Consider the following 8,088-nt stretch of genomic DNA (forward strand, 5'->3'; position numbering starts at 1 on the left):
ATGCTTCATCTGGCGCTGGTGGAAGAGAGGTCTCAGAGGGGCTGCGGGCTGGGCAGAAACGCAAAGCCTTCCCCGCTGTTTTCCCAGGAGTCGCAGGGGATGCGGGGGGCGGGTACATGGTGGGGCAGCTCTGCAGGACCTCCTGGGGACGGCGCCTGTCACCCTGAGCAAACAAGAAGGTTCCCCCCTGAGGCTTCAAAGGACGGAGGTCTCTGGGGTGTCTGCCACCCAAGCAGGGAGACACAGGAACAGACACACAGCTCGTGGGGCAGAAGCCAGGGACACCCCAGAAGGCTTTCATGGGAGCCGGGGTCCCCGTGGAGGCAGGACCCTGGGCCAGACCCGGGCGGGGCTGGGGGATCACCTGGTGTCCAGTAACTAGGAAACGGTGACGGACATGGACTTCCTGCCCCAGCTGACCCTAAACCCCCCGTCTGGGCAGCTCATCCCCATGGAGAGCAACCACGCGGGACCCTCCCCAGGCTGGTGGAAACCTATCTCCCTGCCCCACCTGCTCGCACTTCACCCGGTGCGGCTTGAACGGGTTGCCGGCCCCGTGCTGGGGGCTGGGCTGTGGGCGTCCCCACAGGGCCTGGCCACGTGGCTCTGGGGTGGCCTGCTATCCCTCCTCACCTCCCTGCAAGCCCTTACAGACCTCCCAGATGGGGAGCTGCAGAGCTGAAAGCCAGCAGCCCACGAGCCCACCCCGAGCAGAGGGATTTAATAAGGGTCTGCTGTCATCCCTGTCCACGCTCTGGTCCCGACATGGTGACACGAGGAGGCCCCCAACCTGATCACGGATACTCGGGGGCTCAGGCTCGCATCCCCCACACCTCTGCACACCACTGGGCCTGCGCACGGCAGGTGCGCAAGCAGGGCTGCAGGCCGCCTTCGTATAAAGAGTGAGCGCTTGGAGTTCCGCGAGTTTACGCTGTATTCCCGAAGTCTCTGTTCTTTATCAGTTATTTCTCTAGATTAACTTTTTAATTCATCATCTCGCTTATGATCATCAAAGAGCTTAACTGATAACTTATTTGATGGAATCTACCTTATCTATGAAATTTTTACTACTTCAGAGAAGTGCAAGCAGCGACCAGCAAGCGGAAACAGCCCCCCATCACCAGAGAGCCACCTGCTTTATCCTCCACCAGACTTGTTCCTGGAACAGGTAAGGGGAGGGGGGATCTAAGGTCCCAGCACCCCAGATTAAAACCTGGCTCTCAGGGGAACTTGGGAGCCATGGGGTGGCTTTAGAGCATGTCAGCCAACCCTTTGGCATTTCTCCCAACAAGAAGGGCATGTAATTCCCCCCTCCTTGAATACAAGCTCACAGAAGCGATGCTGTGTGACTTCGTGAAGGCAACACAGCTTCCCCTGGGTTCCCTGTCAGGACTCGCACCTCTAGGGCCCACGTGAGAAGTCTGGCTGTCCTGCCGCTGCTGTGGAGACCACACAGAAGGAGGGAGGCCCAAGGAGCCCCCCGCTGCTCTGCCCCCAGTGGTTTGCGTCTTCCCAGACACGGAGTGAGGGGCCCTCCGGACGACTCGGCAGCACTGGGACCCTGAGTGAGGGCCCCTGGCCCGGCCCAGCCGCCGCCAGAACCAGGAGAGGTGATAATAATAAAGGATTCTGCGAAGCCTGAGGTGACTTGTTATGAAGCCAGAATTAGCTGGAACGATACACAAGCCTTGCTGGCCGTGGGGCTCTGGCCAGACACCTTCCCTCCTTTTGCTCGCCTGAAATGAGGGGACCGGGGACCAGGAACAGATTTTTGCCGGACTTTTCTCTCGATTTTAAAAAAACGAGAGACAAAAAGAAAAATCAAAACAAAACAGGTAAAATGGAACAAATTCTTCATAAAGCTAAACTTATTCCGTTTGAGAAATACTCTTTATATTGCAATTATGTCCCTCTTATATTGCTGGTATTAGAATATTCTTCCACTTATGAAATGATGATATAGTAGCTGGCCTCTGGCTTTTAATGGCCTCACTTGGTCAAATTAAAACTTTTAAAATTTGACCAGTCTGTGACATCCAAAGTCGGGGATCCACCTGGTCTCAGATCACTTCCATATCTGATAGGCCGTGATTTACGAAATTCCCTACAGAAAAGGGGAGCTACCTCTCCTCCCGCCAAATATACTCCACAAAGCCCGGCCCCGGCTTATCAGCTCAGACACCTGGCTCCGGTTTAACACAGCTCGTTGGTCACACAGAGTCGGTCCTTAACAGGCCTGCAAGCCCTTCCACCCGAGGCAGCCCCCTGCCTCAGGCCCCTGGCGTGCCCACCCCGCTTCTGGGGGTGCCCACTCCTCCCACCGGGCCCTGCAGGGCTCCAGGAACCCTGAGTGGACGAAGAGCCTGAGGCTCAAGCAGAAAGAATTCCTTCAAATCCCAGCAAAAAGGGCCTCGCTTCCTAAGCCCAGCGCCTTCTCCAGCAGCATCTGGCCCATCCGAGGCAGGGCGGCTCGCCCCAGAGAGAAACACACAAACCTCCAGAAAAGGGTGTCTGTCAGCAGATCTGCACTTTCCAAAAACAGCGTGTTTCCAGGTCACGGAACAGAGAGACGCCAGCCAGAAAAACGCTGTGGGCTTGATTTCTGAAACGGTGAAGCCGCCTGGAAGCGTCTGGCCCTCTGGCCTTGCAACCCGGCCAGGCTCACATCCTCTCCTCCCCTGCATCAGAGGGTCTGTGGCCATGGAGAGGGAAGGTGCACATCCCTCTAGCCACGGGACGACGACCAGGGTGTCACGGCAGGAGTACTGGGCTGGAGCGTTTTCTAACCCTCACGGCCTCGGCCACCCTAAGGCACCCGGGAGCCGGCAGCATCCCTCCCTTTGCCCAAATCCAGGTGTGCGGTGGCCCCAGGCTGAGGCCCCTGAGGGGGTCCAGGCTTCCCTGGGAGGGGGTGTGGGCAGGACAGGCTGTGTTGATGGCTTCCTGACGCCACATAAATACCATTTTGAAGCCACCACAGTATTTCTCGAGCACAAACAGTACAGTAAAGCCGAGACATTTATATGCAGTTGGGAGACATTTATCCTGTGACAACATTCTATTCCAATGACTTTTCTATTGCCACCAATGACTAATGATGTAAATTCTGTCACTTGGGATGATGGATGCAGGGCGGCTAAGGGGCCTCGCATAGATTACCCAAACCCCGGCTTCCCATTGGCTCCCAGGACAAAAGTGGCCTGGGCTTCAGTCAAGCGTAAACGTAAAGTTCTTTGAGATTAAAAACGCAGTTTTCTCGTCCAGAGCGGCCGGTTCAGGACTGGGGGAAAGGCTCCTCTTCCTCAAACATGTGTTCTCTCCTCGGCGTCAGGCCGCTCCATGAGCTCCAGTCAAGAAGTGCACAGTTCTTTGCAGAGAGGAGCTGGGAAGGCCTTCGCCACAGCAGGAAAGTTAAAGGCAGGCGAGCAGGGCCCAGGGGCTCAGGGGGTCTGGGCCCCCAGGTGCTGGGTCTGACGCAGCCCCACCAACCTAGGTCCCAGGCAGACCGAGCTCCTCCCTGCTTCTCTGCTGTGGTCCTGCTGGGCCACTTGGTCCAGTGACCCGCGTCTTCTCCCAGGGCCCCAGGGTCTCTGAGGTCCTGCCATTGTCCTGCACCAAAGAGGGCGAACGACCCCCTTGAGAAGGCCTCGCTGCTGCTGCTTGGCGGTTCTCCCTCTGTCTCCCCCTAAATGCTGTGTCTCTGGGGGGCTCCCTGAGGCTCTCCTTCCCTCTCACTCCACTGCGCCCCTTGGGGGTGTCTATCTACTCCCCGGGCCGTAGCTGCTGCTGACCCCCGAAGCTGTATTTCCCAGGCCCTCCTTGATTCTAAGCTTTACACTCACAGATCCTACTGCCCGCGGGTGTCTCCTAGGGGTCTCGAACCGCAGGCTTCCGTACACCCCGGGGTCCCACGTGGCAGTGAACGCGACCTCCTCCAGCCCAGCAGGCCAAGACAGAAGCCCTGGAGCTGTGCTGGCTCCCCTCCGGCCCTCACCCTCCAGGTCGGACTGATGACCAAGTCCTACAGAGTCCTCTCCTTAACAATGTCTCGAACCTGTCACTTCTCTCCCACTCTGGCCCAGTTGTCACTGAGATTAATGGCAGCAAGTTCAGGGTCTCTGAACAGTTTTCCTCACGTACGGTCTTGCCACCGTGGCCCTGCCTCCGAGCAACAGAAATCGCATCAGCCGCCCGACCTGGGCCCCCCAGTGTCTCCCCAGGCTCGTCACACACGCTGGCCACCGCTGTTGGGGCTCCGCTCCGCCTGGGGCAGAGACAGCTCCAGCACCCCAACCTCTGCCTTGCTCCACGCTGCACACTCTCTGGACTTCGGGCGGTTTCTCGGACACGCCGTGCTCTCTCTGGATGCCACATCTTCACGGGGTAACTCCACCTGCCTGGAACAATTCCCTCTCCCCTGCCCCCTTCACCTGCGACCTCCTGCTCAGCCCCCAGGTCTCAGCTTAGCCATCGCTCACTCAGAGAAACCATCCCTGACCCCCCCACCAGAGCACACAGGCTTTGCTGTGGGCTCCAGGAGTGGTCTGTGATCCTGTCCTCCTACCCCCGACACACCGCCCCCTCCCCACGGAGTGAGCTCGGGGTCCTCGTCGGTCCTGGCCATCAGCACTAGGCCCGAGCACTTCACACGGAGTCAGCGCAGAATAAGCGTCCGTTACAGGGTTGCTCAGTGGGGACACCGAGTAGGGAACCTCTCTGCATGTTGGGCATCTCCCCTCCCACCCGCCCTTGAATGCAAAGTCCTTGAGGCCCAGAACTCTGACAAGTTCGTTTCTGGACCCCTGGGGAGCCCGTCACAGGTCTTGCACAGAGTAGGTGTTCAGAACATGTTTACGGAGAAACCAGCAGAGAAGAAAGAAAAAGACCTCATATAAAAAGCCCAGGGAACCTAGAAAATCAGTCGCCTCATTCATAAGGCAAAGGCTTAAAAGTTTAAAGACGGAGAGAGGATGGATGTGCAGTGCGCAGCGAGCATGCGGGCCTGTAAATCAAGCCGTTGTAAATGCCGCGGGGAGAGCGGCTCGGTTTCCCTGCAGAAACGCGGGAAGCAGCTGTAGTTCAGAGGTAAGGCGGGCCTTACAGGAACTCGTGGGTCTGGATTCCTGGCACTCCTAACTCAATTTGGCCATCTCTCTCAGCGTCCTTTCTTGGAAAACAGATGCGCTTTCTACTTTGTGATGCCTGGGAAAGGCCTGGCTCTGTGCTGACAGGTGGGGGAGCCCCAGCCAGGGAGACACCCGGAGATTTCTACTGTCCTGGGGATTCCCACCCGGTGGCAGGAGAAAGCACAGAGGAAGAACGCAGACACACTGTGTACCCCGGCCCCCTTCTCGACCCCTTCCCAGGCAGCGTGGTCACCTCCGAGGCAGCTGGGCCTGGGAACAGGAGGGCGTTCACAGGACGTGCCCTGGAGATTTGGGGGCTCCACTGCCCACACCCAGCGTGAGGGACCCACCAGAGAGCAACCGGCCACAGACCAGGGTGGGAAGGGGGGCATCGGTCCCACGCCAGCAACTGGGAGTGGCATAATGCTGGGACCAGACTCTTGTTTGTAAGGTGGAGGGCTACCCCGCCTCCAGACCCCGACCTCAGAGAAAGGCTTGGTCAGCAGCAGGGCTGCCTGTTCGCTTCCTCAGCGACCGTGAACATCACTGACTCTATCCTCCTCCCCAGACCAGCGTCTCCCACCATGCCAGTGGCCACAGCTGCTGGAGGGGGAGGCCAGAGGCCCACGGCTGCCTCTGGCTCATTCACCACGTGGGCCCTCACGCCCTCCACGGCACACCACCTCCTCTCGCCCCCAGGCTCTGCCCGTGGACCTGCCTCCAGCAAAGAAAGTCCAGCCCTCCCTCTCCATCCAGGCTGCGCTGGGCTCCCCCATCTTGAAAAGCAAGGCTCGCTCAGCTCTATTCTCCCCATCCCCCCTCCTCTGGCCACTCCTCACCTTCTTGTGAAACTTCTCAAACTGCAGTCACACCGACACCTCACCTCCGAATCAGGAGGCTGGGCAGGAAAAGAACTCAGGAGCAAGTCCCCAAGAGGACCGGACAAAGGAATTATGAGATGCAGAAATTCTGAGACCTTCGAAAACTGCTAGATTTCTTAGTTGACTGAATGCACATACCCCACTACAAAAATTATCTTCCAAGTCTGGTTTTTAGGTTCCCGGAGTAAAAGAAGTGAAAAATCTAATTTTTGAAGCCTTCATAAATATGTGCATTTTTGTGGCTAAACCTACCTAAATGAATCCACTTTTGCCTGACAAAGTAGAGGAATCCAAAGCTCCTGGATTTTAGAAGTTTCCATTAAGGCAGCTTTTCTTTTTTCAAAAAATAGTGACTAGAAAAATAAATCAGAAGGCTTCATGAAGCCCAGGGCCAATAGGAGACGGCCAGGACAAGGCTCCCTGACAAGTCCAGCAAGCCCGAGCAGGGCTGTGTCTCCTACTTTTCTTATTTCTGAAGCAGCTCCGGCCAAAGGCGTGCCTTTGAATCGTACAGAATTAGACTTCGGCCGTGGTTTTTTCCCAGGCAGTACAGTACGTCTTCATTGGTGCTACAGCAGCTCGTAAATTAAGATAAAAAGCTGGTGAGCGTGTGGGCGCCGGCGCGGCCGGGAGCTGCGCGGGGTCGCCATAGCAGAGCTGCAGCAGCTCCGGGTGCAGGAGGCGGCGGACTCTGTGGTGAAGAGTCTGGAGAGAGAACATCCGGAAGATGCAGGGCCTCACGTTCCGGTGCAGCACCGGCTGTTGTGAGGACGACCAGGCATCCATGCAGCAAGTGCACCAGTGCATTGAGCGCTGCCATGCACCTCTGGCTCAAGCCCAGGCCCTGGTGACCTGCGAGTTGGAGAAGTTCCAGGACCGCCTGGCCCTGTGCACCATACACTGCAACGACAAAGCCAGGGATTCAATAGACGCGGGGAGTAAAGAGCTTCAGGTGAAGCGGCAGCTGGAGAGTTCCGTGACCAAGTGTGTGGATGGCCACGTGAACCTCATCCCAACCAAGACCAAGAAGATGAAGGAGTCTCTCTCGTCCATTGGGAAATAGCTGTCTGCTACTGGCCATCGGGGCTGAAGGCAGGAATCTATTTAAAAAGAGGAACGGGGATTTGGGTTTTCTAAGGAAAGTTTATGAATGAGGAAATTAAGGATGGCAGCAAGTTTAAGGCCTATGTCACTTGCCTCTGGACACTGGTTCTTTGTGTGTGAATCCTAGAAAGTGAAAAAACCTGGTGCTAAAATTTGGGTCAGAGATAGCACAGGAGAGTTTGTGTGAGGCTGAATTTCATGTGGCCAGGGCTTATCCCGGCAACAGGGAGTCTCCCTTGCACCAAACCAGAGCCCTCCAAGGTACCAGATTCTCTTAGTACACAGATACCAGCAGGCTGGCAGGTTCACCTGACCCGCCTATGAGCTGGTGGGGTGTGAGGAGAGCTGTTTCTGTTCGTTGCCAGCCTCCTGTTTGTCTGAAAGATCACTACAACATGTTCCACAAACTGGAAGTAAAACAAAATCCAGGAGGTCACTAATTTAGAAGGGGAAAGGGGGCCTCTGGGGCTTTGTTTTGCGTGGTTTTGTTTTATGTACAAGGGCATGAAGCTACTTTAAGATGTAGAGTTGGGGGAGGTAGTTTGGATAAAAACTTTGAAAGGGCCCTTGCGGATGTTCAGTTCTGGCCGTCAGAATGTGCATGTGCATTTCTTAAAATTCTCACACATGACATCTTTCAGCCTGGAGACCCTGCAAAAACATAAGAAGCGCTATCACACTGGCAGGGGAAGCAAACCTCCCCTCTAACTGGCAGCCGTGATGAGCCCTGAGGCTGTCTGCAGCAGAGTCAGCAGAGTGACAAGACAATCTTGCAGTGACACTCACCCTTGAAGGGAAAGGGGATTTTGACTGTGCTGTATGCTAGTATTCAGGAATGAACAGCGAAAGAGGAATTGTTCGCTGCTTATTAATTAAGAGAGTTATGAAGTACTGGCTTTGGAAAAATCTGGTTTCCATAAAACAAAATAGAATGAAAGCCTAAACCCAGTATTGCTTACTTTGTCCCCTGTAATAAC

At 55.9% G+C, this 8,088-nt stretch overlaps 1 pseudogene; it reads left to right on the forward strand.

Moving 5' to 3' along the window:
* The first annotated feature begins 397 nt into the window (after window positions 1-397).
* On the forward strand, window positions 398-7,088 carry LOC117309390 (protein FAM136A pseudogene; annotated as a pseudogene).
* Window positions 7,089-8,088: the final 1,000 nt, after the last annotated feature.

This window comes from Tursiops truncatus, chromosome 1 (genome assembly GCF_011762595.2).
Source record: "Tursiops truncatus isolate mTurTru1 chromosome 1, mTurTru1.mat.Y, whole genome shotgun sequence".
NCBI classification, from domain to species: domain Eukaryota; kingdom Metazoa; phylum Chordata; class Mammalia; order Artiodactyla; family Delphinidae; genus Tursiops; species Tursiops truncatus.